Source organism: Equus asinus, chromosome 28, assembly GCF_041296235.1.
Source record: "Equus asinus isolate D_3611 breed Donkey chromosome 28, EquAss-T2T_v2, whole genome shotgun sequence".
Taxonomy (NCBI): domain Eukaryota; kingdom Metazoa; phylum Chordata; class Mammalia; order Perissodactyla; family Equidae; genus Equus; species Equus asinus.
The window spans coordinates 26,839,910-26,864,159 of record NC_091817.1 but is presented as its reverse complement, the minus strand read 5'-3'; the positions used below and the strand labels follow the sequence as shown (position 1 = coordinate 26,864,159).

Below are 24,250 nucleotides of genomic sequence, written 5' to 3'. Positions count from 1 at the left end.
AAGCTTGAGCAGGACCATAGGGCATGGCAAGTTGTATGAGCAAGTAGCCCAAATTCCAGTGTCAAAAGTCACCATTGTACCATCATCCCTCTCTCAACTCAGACCTATGAGCATAGGAGAGGATCCTGTATAATCGCCAAAACAATGGGAAAAAATCCCATGCATTTTATGGATGCATCAGCTGAGAATGTGGTACACAAGCCAAAATTGGATGACGGGTGTGTTATACTCAGATGTAACTTTGAGGGCAGGCCAGCAGGTGAGATCCGTTGAAAGAAAAAAACAAACAAAACAAAACAAAAAAAGCTCAGAGGGAGTGGCCTGGTAGTGTAGCAATTAAGTTCACACACTCTGCTTCAGGGGCCTGGGCTTCTCCAGTTTTGATGCCAGGCACAAACCTCCATACCAATTATCAAGCCATGCTGTGGCAGGCGTCCCATGTATAAAGCAGAGGAAGATGGCCCACGGATGTTGGCTCAGGGCCAATCTTCCTTAGCAAAAGGAGGAAGATTGGTGGTGGATGTTAGCTTAAGGCTAAACATCCTCAAAAAAAAAATAGTAATAATAATAAGCTCAGAAACCAGGAGGATTGTGGTAGAGGCAGTTATGTGGGAGTAGGCAAGAAGTGCGACGATGTTTGCATCACATGTTAATGCCCACCAAGAGGAAAATCCATCATGGAAGAGACACTGGGCAACCAAGTAAACAAATTCACTTGATTAATTGGCATTAACCAGGCTTTGTCGTTGGCATGATGGCTGCACAAAAGGAATAACCACAATAGCAGAGGTGGAGGCTATTGATGGCCCTAGCATAATTGTTCCTACTTACTAAAGCTGATCTAGCCACTTGTGAATGTTCAAACTGCCAGCAAGAGTGACCAATGCTGAGCGTTTACTCCTCAAGGTACCAATCAGTCACCACATGTCAAGTTGGGTCCCTTTTATCCTGGAAGAGCCAGTGGTTCATTCACGCAGGAATAGACACTTATTCTGGGCACGGGTTTGCTTTTCCTGCCCACAAGAGTTACTTATCAATAATTTCACCCTTGTGTATATGTCCAAGTGAAACTTTTCACATCTACATTAAAAGACATAAATATGAGCATAGCAATGTTGTTCATGCAAATTGTTAGAAACAACCTTAATGCCTATCATTAGGAGAGTGGATAAATGAATAAACTGTAATACTGTATCACAACTGAACATAAAACCACAGTCAAAATGAAAGTACCATCACAACGAGCAGCAATAGAGATGAATGCTAACAAAATGATCCTAAGTGAAAAACATTACATTCACAATGATACACTTTTTATGAAATTAAAAATAACTGAGAGGATGCATCCTGCATGTATAACTAAACTATAAAGGACATATTAACCATTATATAGCTGATGTATATATATTATAGATACTAATATAATGTCTACATACACATATATCTTCTTTAGGAATAAAACTATGTGAAATGAAAAGCAAGAATACGAAAAATATGATAATCTCTGGGGAGAGTCTTAGAGATAAGATGGTGAATCATCTGGTTAAATATAGGCTATCGTCAGAGTCAGAGATGTTGTTTGGGTGGTAGTTTCATGGTGCTCATTACATGATTCCAAATAACTAATTAACTGAGTAAGTAAAAAATAAATAAATGAGAGTCATGCCTAAATTGATGTTATCATCATCAGCGATTCTCATGGTAAGTGTGTTATCATCACAGACTATAATTAATCCAGTTCTATACATTGAAGTCTAATGTGTGTGTGTGTGTGTGCATGTGTGTACGTTTATATACGCAGAGAATCAAGGTCAATATTGAACCAGAAAAGAGTTTCTTTAGAATATATAAATGCATTCACTGTTTATATATGTGTGATGGTTCTCAAATATGTACACATTGTTTGACAAGCCTCTTCCCCAAAGGAGGAAACCAATTTTCCTGCCATTGAGTGTGTGCTCTACTTTCTGTCTTGCTTCTAATAAATGGAATATGGTAGCAGTGATGGCATGTGACCTCTGAAAAATATCATAAAAGGTATAACAGCTTCCTACTTTCTTTGCCTTTTGGATCACTCGATGTGGGAGATAGAGTTTCCATATTTAGGAACACAGGAAACAGTGATTTTAAACTACAGATAGATAATGAGGTGTTTTGTTTTTGGTTTTGGTTTTTTTTTTTTTGATATAAATATGTCCCTTGAAATATTGGGAACATGCTTATACTAAAAATTTATTTGTTGTTTACCTGAATTCCAGATTTAACTAGGCAGCCTGTACTTTATCTTAGGTCCCCTCTAACAATCATATGAAGAGGTCTATGTGGCAATGAACTGGGTTCCCTGCCAAAGCAACCAGAGTGAGCCATCTTGGAGGCTAATCCTCCAGCCCCAGTCAAGCCTTCGGATGACTGCAGCCCTTGCTAATGCCTTGACTTCAACTTCATGAGAGACCCTAAGCCAGAAACCCTCGCTAAGCCACTTCTGAAATACTGAATTACAGAAACTATAAAACAACACATGTGTGTTGTTTTATACTGCCAAGTTGTGAGGTAATTTGTTCCATAGTAATACATAACTTATACAGTAAATATCTCATCAATCCTGTTTTTTAGAATTATAATCCAAAGAGGAGAGAACTGACATGCATCACTTGTTTCTAAGATATATCTCAATATATATTTTTTGTTTGCTTGATTTGTTTGTTTTAATTCTAACATCACTAGGCCTTAAATGATGATTAATTCACTAAGTTCTAGCTACTTTTAGAATAATCAGCTTTCAGGGTTGACTAAAACTGTTCTGTCCTCAAACAAATCCTTTTTCTCTTCATGGAGCCACATTTTATTTTCCTAATTCTGATTGAGATCTCAAGAGAATAGAAAGAAAGGGTGCAGATTTTGATGGGAAGTAAAAGCTGTCATTTCATAAATGATAATGCTTCCATTTCTTAAAGAAAGAAAAATATCTCCCTTTCCTTCTTCCCAGTGGAAATATATGGGTCAATTAGCTTTGTCTGCTTCATCACAAGTAGGTTCTGTGACCATTTTTTTCTCTTTGTTGATTACTTGGCAGGTTTTTATTCTACGAAAATATTCCATACTCCATCATTTACCTTTGAATTCTACAGAGCTACTTGTCTCAAGAGATTTATCTTTCTCTCATTTCCCAGTTTAACATCTGTATGAATATCTGCTTCACTGGAAATCCAACATGGTTATTTTCTGCTGAGTACCGTTTATTTCTCCTCCCAGCCCCCCACCCTGCCAAGCCCAGATGCTCCAAAAAGTAATGCATTATGATTGTAGCTCAAGTGGGAGATTGGGAGCAAGATGATATGTGTCCTAATGTTTAGGAGTCCCTGATTAGAACTTGAAAACATCCCTTTCCTCCCCTTTAAGCAGTTTCCCAGTTTAAACTGCCTCAAAAGATTTCTTTGCTGTAATAATTCTTCATTAATAAGATGGCAGCATAATGGAAAACTACAAACTGCAGGACTCCTTACAGGGAAATAGAGCAGCAAATGTGACTTCTCAAATTCACCGTGCAGAATTCAAAGTGAGACACTTGGGTGAAAAATGCTTGCATCAACTTTCCTCCTAAAGAAGGTAGCTGTTAATTAACAATGGGACATTTCCTCTTGTTGAATTTTAATCTTAATTCATGTACTTCTTGGTGTACTAGAAAGCACACTGCCCTAGCAGGCAGGAGATCTGGCATCATCCCTGCTTCTGCCACATTTCACCATCTGGCTCTTGAGGATCCGTTCAAATCTTAGCTCAACTCTAGCAACTGAGTTGACCTTCATTTGCATCTTTTACTTCCCTTTCCATGACCCACATTTTATTCTCATTTTCTATGGTCTTTATTTTTAATTTCTAGCTCAATAGTTTATTATTTAATGAATGTCTTCTTATTTGAAGGCAGCTCAAAACCATGATAGGTCAAATATTGAAAACATTAATAAAAAGAAGTGGCTGCTTTCCTTGTAATGTGAGAATCGAATATGTAGCAGGAACAAAACCATTTATATAAATTATAGCACAAAATTTTGATTTTCACCACAATTCTATAAAGTAGATATCTTTTAGTCACTTTACAGATGGGAAAACATAGACAAAACTGTGACTTTCTTAGCTTAACAGCTCTAGTGACTCACTCAAATTAGGTCTAACTAATGGCAGAATTCATGTACTTTTAATTGTGCTGAAGCTAACAAAGTTAGCCTAAATCTCGTCTAAATCCTTAATCTCTCTGATCCACAGGAGTGTGGATTAGAAGCTTTCTAACTCAACTGTTCTCTAATTCTCTAATTACGAAGGCAAGAGCCCTTGGTCTAATGTTGCGTTCCACTGATTCATGAAGTTCTGCTGATGCAATAATTGTCAGCAATATTGCCAAAAATTGATGAATTTTTTTGCCCTCTTTGCCATGCAATGTGAACGGAAGAACTACACCAGGAATGACTAGTGGTTAGTCAGTCAATTTCCTTGTCTTTTCTCACCCAGTGGCCCAATTTCTTTCCTCTCCTGCACTGCTGGATTCCCATCAGTCGAGTCCTGTGTCTATTTTCCTACCTTTACTCCACTGCTGTTGACTCATCAGGCCTAAGCCCATTGCTGCAGGCCCCTGGCCAGTTCCCCTGCCTTTAGCCTCTTTCTTCCTCATGCCTACTGTTATGACTCTTCTAACACGGTACACCTGATCTGTGTAATTTCAATGCCTTCTGGTCCAAGTACTTCAGTGACTCTTTGCTGCCCTCAGAGGAAGGAAAACAGCAACAACAATAAATGCACATCCCCTCCATCATCTGATGCCTTGCCTATTTCTGCAGCCTCACCACCCATGACTCGCTCCTCTACAGTCTCATCGCTCTGGCCATTCTGTTCTTCTGTGTTGCTCAGTATGGAACACAGAGCCTGGAATTCTCTCATCCTTTTCTGCATCAATTCCTACTCAAACTCCTACTCAGTCTTCAAAATGCAAATCAAGCATCATCTTTCCTTGAAGGCTTCCACATTCTCCTCACATCTCCCAGGCCCAACTGCATGAGGTGTTAAGCTAAGTTATTTCTATGAAGATTTAATTATGAATAACACACAATAAATATAATCATTTAGTGGTACTTTTCCCTTCAAAGACTTTGAGCTCTAAGAAGGTAAATGTGTCAGTTTTATTATTGCTTTCTAAAATTACTTTTAAGAGTAACTTCTTATGAGAACTTCTTATGTGCTAGGCAGTATTTTAAAACATTTTACAAATAACTTGGTTACTCCTCATTACATTATTATGAGATAGATGCTATTACTATCCACCTTATACATGTAAACAAACTGAGACAAAAAGAAACTAGGTAGCTTACCCACAGTCCTCAGCTAGTAAGTGGTAATCCTAGACAGTCTGGTTCCAGACTCTGTTCTTTTAACGCAACTGTATGCTATATATCTGTGTCCTCAGTTTCTAACTTTGTGCTTGGCAAAAAGTAGGTGTTCAAGGAGTATTTCTTTAGTGAATAAATAAACTCTATTTCTGTTTAGTGAAAAATGCAATATTAAGGGGCCAGCCCAGTGACCGAGTGGTTAACTTCACACGCTCCACTTCAGTGACCCAGGGTTCGCCAGTTCGGCTCCTGGGCACAGAATTACACACTGCTCATCAAGTCAGGCTGTGGTGGCATCCCACGTAGAAGAACCAGAATGACTTACAACTAGGATAGACAACTATGTGCTGGGGCTTTGGGGAGAAAAACAAAAAAGCAGGAAAGTTGGCAACAGATGTCAACTCAAGGTCAATCTTCCTCACCAAAAAGCACATCTTAAAAAAAAAAAGAAAAATCGCATGGTGGATTACCACTTAATTCCTAGAAAAGAAAAAAGCAACATTAAATGCTAAGTGTATAATCAAAATGTTAGTACCAAACAACAAAAATCACCCTTCAGTTGAGCATGGCTTTGCTTGGAATGCACTTCAAACTCTGGAAAATAACACTCTGTCATTCAGAAAGAAAAGAAGAGAAAAGGAAAATGGTAATATTGTCTTTAAACATAATAAAAACAGCTTGACCTTGGAGATGTACACCAATGAGTAAAACATTGAATATCTCAAAATCCATTTCAAGCTCTGTAGGGTGTTAAGATAGCAGACAGAGCTCCTCTTTATTTTAGTTTTCTATTTCATGAAAAGCATTTACTAATACTTGGTCTCTGTGGGTCTAGCACATCTGGGGTAAGGTGGCTCAGGTGGAGAAACAGTAGATGTCATGAATGGAAGTGATCAGCTCACTACTGTTCATGACTCGATCAGCATGAACGCTCAGGGTAAGAAAAACTAACTAGGACACCTCCAAATGTCACATCCATCAAAATCCACACCTATACAGGATTCCTCATGGTCTGTGATGAAAAGCATTTGAGATTTTACCCAGAACAAATTGAACAGAACAGAAGCAAAAAATAAATGCTACGAAGTACTGAATACTTCTTTTTTTTTTTAAGTTGCCATCCTGTGAACAAACTTAATTTAAGATGAACAATTAGGCATGTTTGTCTTTTTTCTCCAGTTAAAAAAACAATGAAGTAAAATGCCACATTTAATATTTTTTAAGTGTTCTAGGTTGGCAATTTTCAACATGAGTAGATTTCATAATAATTGTGGTATTTCGTGTCAATAACAATAGCTATAATTTATCTGGGAGTCACGATAGAGTAATTTAATTCTAACAACCACTCTCTGTGGCAGTCATTATGAATGTACCTTTATTATACGTAAGAAAGTGGAGTCTCCCTGGAGTTAAATATCCTAGTAGTAGCCAGGATATAAATGCAGTTTTGTCTGATTATAAAACACATATTAAATGATCATCTCTTGCTCTTCAAAGAGCTTATGTGCTGTGTGGGTGTGGATGTGGGTGTGTGTGTTTGTGAAGAAAAATGGGTACAGACAGGAAACTTATTGTATTTACTCAAGGAAACACATTTTGAAGGGAGGAACGAGGAAAAAAATCTTCCAGGGATCTCTTTGGAGTCAAGAGGGTCCTTGATTTCTTAGGCAAATAATCATCCTAGAGTGCAAAAAAAGGGAAAACATGAATGTAAATGATATGCCATCCACCACAGACTTACACCTCAGCAATGTAGTAGCAGGAGTGCTGATGGTGGTTGTAGTAGCAAGAATCGTGGAACAGCATCAATTTTTTTTTAAAGAGCTTTCACATGCTACTGACCATAGCAATCACTTTACATTGTTTATCTCATGTATTCATCACAGCAATCCAAAGACAAGGCACCATTATCATCCTTGATTTACAGAGAAGGAATCTAAGAGTTGAAGTCTTGACAAGGTGTGGCAGGTAGAAATCTAAGATAGTCCTCAAGGTTCCAGCCACTCATGCAGATGTATACTCTGAATAAGATGGGATGGTCACTCCAGTGATTAGGTTATGTTATAGAGCACAGTTGAACTTAAGAAAAGGAGATTCTCTGGGTGGGCACGACCTAGTGATGTGAGTTCTTAAAAAGAACCAGAATCTTCCTGAAGAATTCATTTGAAGAGTGAGAAGGACTCGACATAAGGGGTATTCTCTGCTGCTGGCTTTAAAGATGGAGGGAGCCACGTGGAAAAGAACGCAGACATTGTCTAGGAGCTGAGAGCAGCCCCTGGGCTGATGGCCAGCAAGGAAATGGGGCCTCAGTGCCACACCAGCCACGAACTGAATTCTGCCATAATCATGTGAGCCCGGAAGACTACCTTGACCTCAAGATGAGGGCCGGGTCGAGACCTTGAGTTCGTCTTTTGAAACCCTAGGCTGGGATTACAGTCATACTGTGCCCAGACTTCGACTGACAGAAGCATGAGCTAATAAGTGAGTGTTATTTGAAGCCACTGAGTTTGTGCTTGATTTTTCAATGCAACATTTAAAATGTACATAAAATGTCACATAAGTTGCAAAGCAGAGCTATAAATCATAATACGACTCCGGAGTTCAACTCTTAACCACCAGCAACAACATGTGCCCAAAAATGAGTCTAAAAGAACTGATTTAGTAAAATTTGTATAAGTCATTTCAAATGTAAACAGGACAGCTTTGGGCTCATGGCACCATGAGAAATTTTCAGATAAAAGGAGACAGTGGGTCAGAATGTAAGAGAAGCTCTAGGCAACTAACTGCTCCACAGGTCATCTCATGGGTGGGTGGTTTTGGCCTTGCCTCTAACAGCTTAAGCAGACAGCTTGATGTGCCTTCATCAGGAACGCTGGCCACCACCGCAGGGGACAGCTGCCATACCCAGCAGCAGAGAATGGCTTTAGGGGATGCAGGTGTTTCCACAGCCTTCCACAGCCTTGGGCAATGACCTCTTTGAAGCAACCAATTGCTTTCTCCTGGTGGGCAGCACTTGTACACTGGCCTTTCGATTGTTCAGGAAGATTCTGGATGGTTCCCTGATGCAAGCCTTCAGATGTGCATCTCCTTCTGCCCAAAATGCTTTGTTCTTGGTTTTCTTGGGAATTTTCATTCTTATCTTCTATATAGCAACTTAACTGGCACCTTCTCAAGAAACTTTCTTTCATTGCTTTTTTGAGTCTTATTTCTCTGCTTTTTCTCAAGCTTCCAATTTTTGCCCTTCAGAGAACTTATCACAATTTATCATTTTTCACTTGTTTACTTTTTGTTGTTTCCCTCACTATGAATATTGCTATTAATAAAATAATAACTAACACATTTGTGAACTATCAGGTGACAGTAAAGATCCCCTGTTAAGCCCCACAGAGAATCTGGAGAGGGGGGGACAAGCATATGCACATGTTAGCAATGTTGAAGCAAGGATGAGTGAGGTTAGAGACCACGCAGTGTTATACAACAAGCAGTGATTCATTCAGGATTAAAACCCAGGCTGTTTGTATTCCTGTTTCTCAGCAGTACAGCCTTTAGACCAAACAGTAAACAATGTACACCTAGCAGGTAGCACAGTGCCCATCACACAAAAGTCACTCAATAAGGATTTGTGGCAAGAATAAATGAATGCATGCATAGCAGCAGGTGCAGAGTTGAGATGCCTTCACTTAGCCTTTCAGACAGGATAGAATGCAATACTTGAAAATAATGAGATATCAGAAAGATGAAAAAGAGGAGGAGAAGGAAGGAGGATGAGATGATCATGGTGGCCACCCCAATCTGACTATGACTTAGAATTACCTGATGTTACAGCTTTACTCCAGACCTTCAGAATCACCACCTTACAGAGTCGGGGGAGTGGGGAACACAGACTTTATATTTTTTTAAGTCACCAGGTGAATCTGATGATGTGCCAAATCGGTTTTAAGTGTGAGCATGAAGAGGCATTTCTGGTGACCACTGGAAATAGAGCAAAAATCTCAGTGCTTTCTCATTTGTAGTCTGCGCTAAACACACGCATGCACTATTTCTCACTAATATTATCATTTTTTCCTATCCATCATCAGGGCAGAGAAATAGCAGTATAGAGAAAATTATATTAATTCAGCATTATTTGTATTTTTTGTTTATATGTGTAAAGACATATAAACATGCCTGAAATTGTGTGAAGAGAACATATCTTTATATACACACACAGCTACTCCCCCAGTTAGATACTAGAATATTACCATTTTACACACGAAGAAACTGAGATACAGAGAGAGATTCTGTACCTTGCCCACAGCCAAAGAGCTGGTCAGTGACAAACTCTGATTAAATTTGGGTGCTTAATGCTTAAGTTAAGCCCTTGTCCATTTAATGGAAACCTTCTCATCTTTAAAAAATAATGTGTCCCAATTCTTGAGGGGTGATAAAAATATGCTAGGCAGCTGAAGCAAACACACACACAAATTCAGCCATATTTTGGGAACTGTAATGAGTTCAATATGTTTACAGTATATAGTGTGAAGTTATAAATGAATGGTGAGATATGAGAAATAGGAACAAAAATCAGAAAATAGAGAGCCTTGGAATGCTAAGTTAAGGACTATGAAACTTCTCTTCATGATGGAGAGCTAACAAAGTTTTGTTAGTGTCCAGTTCAGGGTCAACATCATAGCAATTACACTAACTATATAACTATACACTCAACTCTCATCATAGCCTAGAATCAGTTATATGGAAATTCAAGACAAGGGAAATATTTTGGGTTCTCATGTGTAATAAAGTCCTTCTAGGATGTAGATTAAATTTTCTGTCTTTTTACTATATTTTCTGAATAGTTAAAATAGCTGCAAGGTTGAACTTCTGACACAAAAAAATGTAAATTCGAACAAACCTAATTTTCCATTTGGGAAGAAAGGGTGTGAATCTAGAGATCTTTTTCTGCTTAAAGTTTAGCTTGTATTTACCAAGGGTGGGTCTTAGCTAATAAACATTAGTAGAACCATCTCTATTCCTGCCAGTGCCAAGACAAATACATTGTACTAAGCCTATTTCAATGTGTACTCTTTGAATCCTCTCCTAATGGCATAATTATAGCAACAGAAGTATTAGTCTATATTTTCCCCTGGATGCTTTTCAACTGAAATCTAAATTTCACATAAATATATTTTAAATGTCCCTTCCTGAAACCCATCTGGATGAGGAAATTATGGAAGGGTATACAAATGTGTAATATATATCCAATTTTAAGTGAGCATTTGTGTTACTAAACCTGAAATCAAAAGATCCATTAGAATGAACGCTGTCAATTCATGTAAGCCTTGCTTGTTGTTCTTATATTCTTTGTTTAAAAGAAAGAGAAACACAAAATAAACTATATGTAAATAAATTTTAATGTTTAAATTATGTAGCATGGAGCAAACTGAATTAAATAGAAGCATATTTAAATGTGGAACGTTTTGATATCTTACATCATACTATTGCATACTTCTCTTTTTCAAATGCAATTAATCTTGAGTGTCATATCATTAAAAGATTATGATAAAATACTCAAAAGGAGAACAGAGAAAGATAAGAGTATTTCTGATGAAGCATTTCTACAGAAAGAGGGTATAACTGAGATTGCAAGAGAAAAAGACCAGAATTGACGGAAAAGCTGTATATAATAGAGCAAGAAAGCATTTGCCTCCAATGTCAGTTTCACTATTTTGTTGAACTTTATTTACTTGGTTTTTAATTATTATTTTTGTCAAATATCAGGCGTGAAATCTGGTGGAGCATCCTTAGTTTCTTAGGAAGACAAAAGAGTGCCTTTCCAAGATTGTCCATGACTTCAAATTTACTGAAAACTGAATGTTTGACATTCAAGTGCTGGGTTCTAGCGATCGAGGTTAAAAACAGAACCATATTTTTCACAGTGCACATAATACAGCATCGGAAACTCACATGCAAAAATGCACTGCAATGAGACATACAATTATAGAAGGATGAACGTGAAATAGAATAAATGCTAGAGAAGAGAAAGTAAGTAATTAGATCTGGGATTTCAAAGGAGGCATCACAGGAGAAGAGGAACTGTTCCCCGGAATAGCACCTTTCTAAACATAAAGGATAATATAGGTCTTATGAGTTTCCAGACTTCTGTGGCCAAGGAGGAAAGGGCTTTTCCTTCTGGCTCAAATTTAACAAATCCATGGGCAAGAGTGTCATCGATCTGCGGTTGATCAAGTGTAAACCTTGAGCTATGATGACGGTCTGAGCTTGGGCCATGTCTTCACTCCCTGGATCGTATGAAAAGGCAGCAGCTTCTATTCCAACCATATAACCATAGATGGGAAAGAATGAATCTCAAAGTGGCAAAGGTGCTGTTTCCAGAAAAAACAGAGTGAGTTTATGGCCAAACAAATTTTCTATGTTCTGTTGCATTTCTAGAAAAGGATCTTACAGGATGCGATTAAGTTTTATCTACACTGACAGTACAAAAGTGAAAATCTATTAAAATACTTTGTTTATAACCTACCATTTTCATTGGACCATGCATGGTTGTTTTAAAGCAGCAGAGGTTAAATTTGTCTCTTAAGGAGTGGTGATAGGCAAGGTATCTAGGACATCTGTAATATGTTGCTTTGATGCTCTTTCCTTCCCAGACCCAATAGCTAATGAAAAAAGAAAAGATCTCTGCATGATGTTCTATTTGCTCATTTTTGGTTTTTCAACTGAGAAGGAATTTCAGAACAGACCTTAGCTTCCATTCAACTCCTCGTGGGGGAGAAATGTTGAAGGATTTCTAGAAACAGAAAATTTCTCAGAATTTACATTAGCCTTGCTGATCATTCAGCATGGTGAAGCTAGTAGAAACTTCAGGGAGAATGAAGTCAAAAGATAGATCTGGGAGCTGACCCTTTGGCAGGGTGGTTAAATTCACGCACTCCACTATGGTAGCCCGGGGTTCTCCAGTTCGGATCCTGGGTGTGGATCTGGCACTGTTTATCAATCCATGCTGAGGTGGCGTCCCACATAGAGGAAGTAGAAGGACAGGCAACTATTATATACAACTATGTACTGGGGGGCTTTGGGGAGACAGATAAAAACAAAAAAGAGGAAAACTAGCGACAGATGTTAGCTCAGAACCAATCTTTAAAAAATAAATAAATAAATAAAATCCCCCATTCCCCTCAAAAAGACAGATCTGAATTCAAGTACAAAATTAGAAGTTCCACACTCTAAAAAGCATGATTCATATTCTCTCTCAAATAAACTGCTCCATACTTTCCTTCAGCCTCACTACCACTCTTTATTTGGGCAGCTTTTTCTTCCCCTGCCATACTCTTTCAACAGATACATAAACTTACTGAGGACTTTCTATGTTCCTAGCACGTTGCTAGCTGTTGGTAACATGGGCATACCTCGGAGATTCTGCAGATTCAGTTCCAGACCGCTGCAAGCAAGCAAATATTACAATATACCTAATCACATGATTTTTTTGGTTTCCCAGTACATACGAAAGTTATATTTACACTATACTGTAGTCTATTTTAAAGTGTGCGACAGCATTACATCTAAAAAAACAATATGTACCTTAATTAAAAAATGCTAACCATCATCGGAGCCTTCAGCACAAATTTTTTGCTGGTGCAGATTCTTGCCTAGATGTTGATGACTGCTGGTTGACCAGGGTAGTGGCTGCTGAAGGTTAGGGTGGCTATTCTTAAAGTAAGAATACTTTAAGAATTCTTATTTAAATGTGGCAATTTCTTCAAGTAAGCCGACAATGAAGTTTGCTGCATCAATTGACACTTCCTTTCACAAATGATTTCTCTGTGGCATGAGATTCTGTTTGACAGCATTTTACTCACAGTAGAACTCCTTCCAAGATAGCAGTTAATCCTCTCAAAACCTACCACTGCTTTGTCAACTAAGTTTATGTAATATTCTAACTCCTTTGTTGTCGTTTCAACAATCTTCATGGCATCTTCACCAGGGGTAGATTCCATCTCAAAAAAACACTTTCTCTGCTCATCCGTAAGAAGCAACTCCTCACCTATTGAAGTTTTATCATGAGATTGCAGAAATTCAGTCACATCTTCAGGCTCCGCTTCTAATTCTAGTGTTCTTGTTATTTCCATCACATCTACAGTGACTTCCTCCACTGAAGTCTCAAATCCCGGAAAGTCATCCAGGAGGGTTGGAATCAACTTCTTCCAAACTCTTATTAATGTTGATATTTCGACCTCTTCCCATGAATCATGAATGTTCGTAACAGCATCTGGAATGGTGAATCCTTTCCAGAAGGTTTTCAATTTACATTGCCCAGAGCCATCAGAGGAATCACCATCCATGGTGGCTATAGCCTTATGAAATTTATTTTTTAAATACTAAGATTTGAAAATCAACGTTACTCCTGCTCCATGGGCTACAGAATGGATGTTGTGTTAGCAGGCATGAAAACAACATTAATCTCATTGTCCATCTCCATTGGAGCTCTTGGGTGACCACCTACATTGTCAATAAGCAGTAATATTTTGAAAGGAATCTTTTTTCTGAGAAGTAGGTTTCAACAGCGAGCTTAAAATATTCAGGGAACCATGTTGTAAACAGATGTGTTGACACCCAGGCTTCATTGTGCTGTTTATAGAGCATAGGTAGAGTAAATTTAGTATAATTCTTAAGGGCCCTAGGATTTGGGGAATGATAAATGAACATTGGCTTCAACTTCAAATCCCCAGATGCGTTAGCCCATAACAAGAGAGTCAGCCTCTCCTTTGAAGCTTTGAAGCCAGGCATTGACTTCTCCTCTCTAGCTACTAAAGTCCTAGATGGCATCTTCTTCCAATAGAGTTATTTCATCTACATTGAAAATCTGTTCTTTTGTGTAGCCACCTTTATTAATTATCTTAGCTAGATCTTCTGGAGAACTTGCTGCAGCTTCCACACCAGCACTTGCTGCTTCACCTTGCAATTTTATGTTATGGAGATGGCTTCCTTCTTTAAATCTCAGTAACCAACCTCTGCTAGCTTCAAACTTTTCTTCTGCAGCTTCCTCACCTCTCTCAGCATTCATGAAATTGAAGAGAGTGAGGGTCTTCCTCTGGGTTAGGGTTTGACATAAGGGAAGGTTGTGGATGGTTTGATCTTCTATCCAGACCACTAAAACTTTGTCCATATCAGCAATAAGGGCATTTCACTTTCTTATCATTTGTATGTTCACTGGAGTAGCACTTTTAATTTCCTTCAAAAACTTTTCCTTTGCAATCACAACTTGGCTAATTGTTTGGTGTAAGATGCCTAGCTCTCAGCCTATCTCGGTTTTCGACATGCCTTCTTCACTAAGCTTAGTCATTTCTAACTTTCGATTTCAAATGAGAAATGTGAGACTCTTCCTTTCACTTGAACACTTAGAAGCTAGTGTAGGGTTATTAACTGGCCTAGTTTTAATATTGTGTGTCTCAGGGAACAGGGAGGCCCAAGAAGAAGGAGACAGATGGAGGAAGGGCCGGTCGGTGGAGCAATCAGAACACAGACAACGTTTACAAATTAAGTTCTCTGTCTTCTATGGGCACAGTTCCTGGAGCCCCAAAACAATTACAGTAATAACATCAAAGATCACGGGTCACCATAACAAATACAACAATAATGAAAAAGTTTGAATTATTAAGAATTACAAATTGTGACACAGAGACATGAAATGATCAAATGCTGTTGGAAAAAATGGTGCTGATAGAGTTGCTTGACACAGGATTGCCACAAACCCTCACTTTGTAGAAAATGCAATATCTGCGAAGCACAGTAAAAGCAAAACACAATAAAACAAGGTATGCCTGTAGAAGAATAAGATACGAAGCGTACTTATTATTGTGCTCATTTGACATTAGAAAAGAAATAAGAGCTACAATGCGAGGAGAGCAGCTAAGAGAATAAGGCTAATGAGGTGGGCGGGAGGTGGACACAGTAGGGATATTTCCAAGGAAATCTTTTCTAAAGAAGTAACTTTAGATAAAGAACCTGAAATAAAGCAGAGAACCCAATCCACAAATAAGTGGAAGAAAATACATGCTAGGCTAACTGAATGAGTACTACAAATTCAACATGCTTGGCAAGTTGAAAAAACGGTAAGTAGGCCAGTGTGGCTGGAGTACAATGAGAAAGGGGGAGGTAGGTGTGAGACAAAAAAACATAGCATGTCCAGTTTAGACATTCAGTGTACGATCACAGTATTAGCTGGTGATTCCTCTGTTAAGACTACTGGAGAGGAAACAGTATAAGCCTCTTCTCCCTGCTTCTGAGGAACTTGTGCTATATTTGGGAGGATAAAACTTGCACATATATGAAACAAGAGCAAACAATTTCAGAGCCAATGATGATGTGCAGTGCAAACTCAAAGTGCGGCTCAGAAAGATTAATCAATGAGAGCGAGGGGACCAGGGAACTTCATTGCAAAAGTGCAACCTGAGATGCATAGAATTAGAAAATCTAGAGGGAAAGAGTTTTACTGAAGACATTCTGGAATAATAATGCACAAAATACTCTTCAGTGAGAAATAGGGTTCCTGTAAAAGACAGAGCAGTTACGATAAGACCAGTCATCTATTCAACTAAATGCAGGGTAGTCATAAGTCTCTGACTCTGTTGCATTGGACTTCTTTGTTCCAAAATAATTATTAATAGCACTACCTTTTACTCTCAAAAGTGTTCTGGTTCGGATGATAAAGTGTATAGCTATCGCAGCAAAAGACGACATCTTGTAAATATAGATTGGAATCCATCCATGCAAATGTGGGACCATTTACCTAAGTTGAGCTCAGTTTCTGCACATAGAAGATATAATTAAATATGAGACAAGTTTAACCACTAGTCCATTCAAATTTTAGTGATAAAACTTGCAAGCTTCTACCAGTGAGTCCCCCACCACAAGATGTATCCAAAGAACATTTTCCAAAAGATCTCTCTCTTCCTTATTAAGTTGGTATTTTGTGTGATGGTTGGATTGTGCTAGTAATTAATGGTATCAAAATAGGAATATTAAGTGGCTACATTTTCTCTTGTATTTGAAGTTGGAAGAAATGGGTGAACTGTTTTTGTTTCTTGTAGTTTAACTAAACTGAATAAAAAAATTAAAAAAATAAAACTACAATAATCCATTAAACAGTTTGAGGTTTAAGCTATTTCATCCTCCAAGTAAGACACTTTGGAATGTACATTTTCTCCAACATTTCCTTTGGAAAGGAGCGTAATGGTGACTGATATATGCTTGGTGACACACAAAAGTAGATAAGCTCTTTTGCTTTTATTATGGTGAAAGGTTAGTAGGAAAAAGGGAGCTTATGAATAAATGAGTGTATCTGACAACAGAATTAATGAGCTCTCGGATCTTGTTTTGATCAATGAGTCATGTAGGAAGCTTTGTTTAGACCTTGGCTAATCAATAAACTATTTTGTAAAACAAGGAACATAGATTTGAGGGTATTAGATTAATTTTGAAATTTCACAAATCAGATTAAGAAAAATCTGCAGGTTTGGGGATTTTTTTAGTTGAAGCTCTTTAGAAGCGTGTCTAGTGATTACAAAGGGTATGAATCTTAAGGAAACTTTAGCATGTTATGTTTCCATTCATCCAACTTTGACATCTGTCCCATTGACTTTAAAACTCTCTTCTGATTCTGCCCATCAAACATCGGTAAGCCTAAAAGAATCTTAGGTGACAATGAACAAGATCAGACTAGGATTGGTTTTGATCAGGCTGGGTCTTAGTCCCCTCAGTTATAAAATGAGGGTATCTCATTCTTGGTCTCAAATGTTCCTATCAGTTCTAATATTTTGTTGATGAAGTCATAGGCTTTAATAAAAATATAGCAATATGTTACATATCCCTGTATCTCTATAAGGAATTTAGCCCAATTCAAGTTTTTGTGAATCAGAAGAGCCCCACAGGCCGGCCCCATGGCCGAGTGGTTAAGTTTACGCACTCTGCTTTGGTGGCCTGGGGTTTGCCGGTTTGGATCCTTGGTGCAGACCTATGCACTGCTCACCAGGCTACGCTGTGGTGGCATCCAACGTAGAAGAACTAGAATGACCTACAACTAGCATATACAACTAGATACTGGGGCTTTGGGCAGAAAAAAATAAGTTCTCATGTTCTTCTTCAGTAACCTGGGGTTTGCCAGTTTGGATCCCGGGTGTGGACATGGCACTGCTTGTCAAGCTATGCTTTGGCAGGCATCTCACATATAAAGTAGAGGAAGATGGGCACGGATGTTAGCTCAGGGTCAGTCTTCCTCAGCAAAAAGAGGAATATTGGCAGCAGATGTTAGCTCAGGGCTAGTCTTCCTCAAAAAACTTAAAAAAAAAAAGAGGAAGATTGGCAACAGATATTAGCTCAGGGCCAATTTTCCTCACGCAAAAACATCATACTTAAAAAAAAATGCAGAGCCCCACAGTCATATAATCTTGTATAAACAACTGCTCATAGATCCAACTTTTAAATATAAAGAAGAAATATCTCTTTACCATATGTGGCCTTAATGATGTGTGAGATAAACACTATTTATAGAATGACACATTTTCAGAGTTGGATGTGATTTTAGATATTACCATCCACCAGATGAACTATCAGATGACCATTGAGATTAACTAAATTTCTCAACTCTGAAAAGCAATTCAATCTATTGATTTATTAGTTCATTCGTGTGTCTGTCCAACGGCCTATTCTTTCATTCATCCATCTATCCATTTAGCCATGCCACAACTGCTATGTGTAAAACATTATGCTGCACACATTATGTGGAATATAAAAACACATAAGAGAAACTGAGATTTAGGAAGACCCACAATGCACTAGAACCTTTACTATAATTGTTAAAGATGATATGGGAATAATGAAGGAGTTATTAAAAATGAATCATTGTGTGTCCGGAGCTTTCTTATGATTTGTATTATTTTATCCTATTCTTTGGGACTGAAAGGAAAAAACGATATATAAACACACCTGAAACTAGAAAATGGGACATTCAACTCTGTGGTATGCCCTTTCCATTTCACCAGGATGTTTCACAAAGAGAAATTTAAACACCCAGGATGCAGGAAATGACAGACAGACTCTTGCTGCATTCCTAAGGCTTAAGTTTCTAAAAGATGAGAGAGATAAATCCATACCAGGAGAGAAGAAGAGTCCTTATCATGTAAAATGATAGCTCCTGCAGAACTAGATAGAAAAGGGAAAGGATTAACTTCATCCAAAAGTCATTTCACCAAGTTACATTGATGCAAGTTCAACTGGTTGTACAATCTATCCTCTATCAAGGGGATTTAGGGATGTTGCTCTGGATTTCACAAACCAGCTTTTAAAAGCAAACTTGTTCTTTTAGATTATGCAATGATATCTCACAGTTTCTAAGTCACTCCAAGCTTTCCTTGTAAATTGAGTTTGTCCTAGGTTACGTTCAAACTGCTTTTCTAAAACTTTGCCAAGTCACAGCACATTTTGTAGACGAAGGGGAAAATGAATTGGCATTTTAGAAAACAAAATTCTGACATCTGCTAGCTGTGATACTAAACTTCTAGGGATCCAGCATCCTTTTCTGCAAATAAAAGGTGCTAAATTAAATTAGGAATTGCAATCTAGTGTCCCACTGGTTAAATACCGTCTCTTAATGTGTTTTGTTGGTCAGTACTATGTTTTATTATTATAAAATTTAACCTAAACCTCACTAGTTTGGGTGTACCTTCTTTAATTTAGCACGAGCTCCATCATTACTTAGTGCATAACATCTATTCTGTTTCACAATTTATAATATTTCATCTGGCCTCCATTAATTAACTTCATTTCTGACCCAGACTCTCCCTTCCTCCAAACACATGGTTTCAGCTCCACTTGGGTCTTTGTTGTTTCAGGACTTTGCTGAGTATGTTCCTCCCTTGGAGTCTTTGCACCAAGTGCTAATTCTGTCTCTAATGCTCTTCCTGCACAGACCTGATCTAACTGACTTACATCCTTCCATTCTTAGCTCAAATGTCATCTTCTCAAAACGGAGCATCTGATTATAAGCCAAACTCATAGAAACAGAATTATGTGAGGCGATGGAGGTATTAACTAACCTTTGTAGGGGAGGAAAAGTAATTTTCTCTCACCCTTTTAAATTCTTGGCTGAGACCCCCCAACCCCTGTAATAAAAGACAGATTAACAGGAGAAAAATAAACAAAAATTTAATAACATATAGACCTCCCATATATGGGAGATACACAGGAAAACTGAGTAACCCCCCAAAATAACTCAAGCCACCACCTTAAATACCATCTCCAGCTATAGACAAAAGAAAGATGTTGGAGGCCAGTTACAGGAGGTTTCCGGAAAAAGCAGAGTAATTGAGGGTATGGTTATGATAAAGAGCTAAGTCCTTGCCTTCTCCATTGATAAGAGTTTCTAGAGATTTAAAGTCCTCCTTCTCTTTCAGGTACTGAGAGAAGGACACCTTTACAAATGGAGATTTCCCGTATAAATGTAACTGTCTCTTACAAAGGGTAGCTTTTACTGGGTTTTCAGAGCTTCTGTGTCTGCTGCTTCTTAAGAATAATCAGCTCAAAGAAGCATATTTTGGGGTGATATATTTCGCTCCCCTTCACCTTATTGCGAGAATCATTTCACAATATATATGTGTGTCAAACCATCACCTTGCACACCTTAGGCTTACACAATGTTATATGTCAAATATATCTCAGTAAAGCCGGAAAAAGTTTTGAAACTCCCCACTCCAGGTCTCCCTTACTCTCCTCTACTGTTTTTTCTTTTTCTATGAAATGCTTCATCAAAACATTTCACTCCTGACATTGTTACCAGTGCATTGGGTGCTTGTTGTCCCCCAGGATGGAAACCAAGAGAGACAACAAATGGGAGTAGAAAAGTAAAAGTTCATTAGTTTGTTCACAAGGGAGCTGGTGTGGAAAGGAAAGGGCGAGTGACCAGCTCTTTAGGGAGCATGATTGTGGGGCTTTTATTAGGCAAAGGTTGGGGAGGAGTGCGTTTTCACAGCCTGTAGAGGCAGGGTTGTTCATGCACCTGCACTGTTGCATAGCATGCTACTAAATGCAACACATGTATCATTAACATGCTAGTTCTGCACCCCTGGGTGTCATTTTTACTATAGTAATGACACAAAGGTCACCTTCAGGCAACTCCTGGGTGCTAGGGTGCATGTGTAATCCCCAAAGAGCCCTGAGGCTGTGGAATGTGGATCTCGGTGGTCTCTATCTGATTCTCTTAGTTTGCCATTGGTTAGGGGCCTTATCCTGTTAGGCCAGGGACCTTGAGGATGAGCCTGTCTCATTAGGCTGGTTCCTAAACCAACATTTAAATTCCTCCTGAACTTTTCATTTGTTCTTGCCTTACTTAAATGCTAGACATTTTCTTCTTATATTCTAAATTTTGCAGTCACCTCAGCCTAATCACAGGGATATTGTTTCATAATGGTGGCAGGATGAGAAAGAACTCAATTCAAATTCTAGCTCTACATTTTACAAATTTGGTTAAGTGCCAACTCTGCACCTCAATTTTCCAGCTCAGAAAAATAGAAAGTAATAATCACATGGTATCATATGGGATTTTGAATATCAACCACGCTCAGGGATGGTACTCTCAAAAACAATAAGTATTATTCTTATTAAATGCTCAGTTGTTAGCCACATAAAAAAATCAAGAGAGATTTATTCAATTTGTCAGAATTATCAGAATACTTTTTAAAGTTCCTGACCTAGTCTGTTTATCCTACTTAACTTATTTGCTGTTTCTATAAATCTATGAATAGATTATTACCTCAGGACCTGGTACGCTATCGGATCTCTAGAAATATAAAGCAAGGACATCGGGAATTTTCTTTCAAGTTTAAATTAGGCATGTGAAACTAGTAGTATATCAAGGCAACAAAAAAAGGGGAAACGAATCTTTCTGCTAAAGAGGTTTTACTTTAACACGGTCTGCACTCCCATGATTGTTTGCAGGCAAAGACTGAAAGTCAGGAAGAGGACACAGCTACTGGAGAGACCACCAGGAATGTTTCCAAGTTTGGGAAGTTAATAATCATAAACTTGAAAATGAATCTGAATGAAGTCTCACATTGCCTTCAAAACAGTCACTGATGATGCCAGAGTTTCAGATTCAAAGGAGGAATGACATACAGGTTTATTTTAAGCGGGCGTATTTATTTTCTTATTGCCATTGCTATTGCTGTTGGTAATATTGTTGTTATTGTTCTTAATATTATATTAAAAGTCACTGGAAAAAAAGTCCACAGAGAAAGAGATGGTGTGTGAGAAATTTAATAGTGAACAATTCTTACAAATAAACTAGAAATGGGGCCCGCCCTGAGGCCAAGTAGCTAAATTTGCACGCTCTGCTTCGGCGGCCCAGGGTTGTCCAATTCAGATCCTGGGTGTGGACCTACACACTGTCATCAAGCCATGCTGTGGCAGGATCCCACATAGAGGAACTAGAATGACCTACAACTAGGATACGCAACTATGTACTGGAGCTTTGGGAGGAAAAAGAAGAGAGGAAGATTGGCAACAGATGTTGGCTCAGGGCCAATCTTCCTAGGGAAAAAAAGTGAACCACAAGTTTTTAGAAAGTTTAAAGGAATTCTTTATTCTAGGAGATCTAGCTGGAGATTCTGTGGAAACCTTTTTTGGAAGTCTTTAAGTAAGTGCTTCTCAATAAAATCCTAACTGGAGAACATGATGTCCAATTTCAATATGTGGAAAATTTCCTTTGCACACAGCCCATCCAGATAATCATTCAGTCCACAGCTTGAGTACTTTTCTCAGTAGGTAATTCCTTGAAAAATCTCTATGTTACCTTTGGAGAGCCCCGCCTATTAGAAAGTAAGTCCTTATGTTGAACGTAGAGGAAGCACCATGAAATTCGTTCATCTATTCATTTATTTTACACACATTGAGCACTGGGCCAGATGTTAAAAGTATAAAAATAAAAGAAGGAAGAGAAGGCACATTCTCTACCTTCAAGGAGCTCACAATTTACTGGGGACAATGAATGAATAAGCATGTATTAATAATAGAATGTGATTAAGAAGCTAACGAAATGGATTTTTAAGCTGTATTAGAGGTGAAGAGGTGGGTCACATGAATTGTCATCTTGACTATAGAGATAGAATAACATGCTTTAAAATTCAGATTTAAATAAACATATTAAAACTCAAATAATTTTCTCCCCTAATACCTTATATAATGGAAAACATATGATAATAACAAACACTTGGGGGAAAGTTTCCCAACAGTAGAAAGAAAGAATAAATAAGGAAAGAGAGAGATACAACCTCATATAACAACCCTCAACAACTAGTGCCTGGGGAAAGAAAGAAAAGAAGCTGGATTGAAGTAGACAGTTTAGGAACCACCTAAAGGCTAAGTGGTAATATGACAGTATCCTGAGAATTCTCACCAATTAGTTATTACTCACTAATTACTCATCTCACTAATTACTCTGGAATACTCACTAACTACTTATCTTATTGTTTCTCCTCCTAACCTAGAAGTCATAGAAACCACCACCAAGGCAAAAAGAGTTCAGTGGGGAAAGTGAACACATTGAAGAGAGAAATGACAAAAATGAGTGGGAATTGTAAATCCTTAACTTCCTGTGTCAAGTTGATTTAGGGTATAATAAATACTCTTGCATCATAAACACTCTCACAAAAGAACAGAGCTCATGCATTTTAAAAAGTCTCTACTTTACCCTTGTCTATGCTCTCCCAACACCACTGCCCACTATCACCCCCATCCATTTAGCTTAGGTGTGTAAAAGTTGATAAAACACAAAAAGCCCTCAAGAGTTGCTCAAAATAAAACCAAACCACCGTTTTCAGATATAACAGGTGTCACCTGACTCTCTTTCTGTTCTATCAAAAGAAGTGGAGTGTCTACAAAGAGTCACTCCAAAGGAACTAAGGCAAAAATAAACGGTATGGCAAATCTACAACCAAAACTTAAAACAAAATATGGGGGAAAAAGGAATGTGCCAAGCAAATAAGAGTCAGAGACCACGATTTAGAATAAAACCTTATTCAGAAATGCTAAAAACTGCTTCATGTCATAGAATAACTTAACAAGAACTTGAATTCAATAGCGTTACAACAATCAAATAAAACAATAAGGGAAGTTGTAGGTTGCAGGAAATACACTAGAGGGCAAATGCTTTCATTATGCAACTACTACATGTTGAAATATGCAAAGAGCAGCATATAGACCCTAAGCCTAAATTACTGACACAGGGATAATCATGGTAAATACAGATGAAAACAACAGAGTAAAACAACTAGAGATAAGTCAATCGATTTGGAAGATGTCATGATTCAACATAAGGTACCTGGTTCCCTGAAGTGAAGTACTTACATACAGAGCAGAGAATTCATCTAATCATATAATGCAAGATATATGACTTTTCTTTTGAAAATTTTCTTTTGAAAAACTAATTGAATGCACAGATCAAAAGAACACGTAGTGTTTTACCATACCAAAATTTTCTGGCAAATATATATCTTAGATAAATTGTCTAACTTTGAGAATAAAACAAGAATTCGTAAAACATTGGAGCACATAAAACACAGGACCTACATGGAGAAAAAATGACACTGGTTTCAATCTCCTCCACATCTATATTCACTTCTAGAAAGATCACGAGCTATATATCAATGAAAATATCTGTATTTTTGAGGGAAAGAGAGTGACATTTGAAAATATTGAACTTAACCACAATGTCTTTAAATTATAAAGGCAACAAATAGTTACCCCAATCATTAAGGAACAGAATCAGCAGAGAATCTGTGAGATCTTCTTTGAAAAATTACTTGACAAAGTCCAGCCAACTAAAAGAA

The 24,250-nt window shown here is 37.9% G+C and overlaps 2 pseudogenes; one reads left to right on the top strand and one right to left on the bottom strand.

Moving 5' to 3' along the window:
• The window catches only part of LOC106822193 (AP-3 complex subunit beta-2-like), a 180,655-nt pseudogene extending 172,306 nt beyond the window's left edge, over positions 1–8,349 (top strand).
• A 4,638-nt stretch (positions 8,350–12,987) lies between these two features.
• LOC139042324 (tigger transposable element-derived protein 1-like) lies at positions 12,988–16,112 on the bottom strand (annotated as a pseudogene).
• Between the last annotated feature and the right edge of the window lie 8,138 nt (positions 16,113–24,250).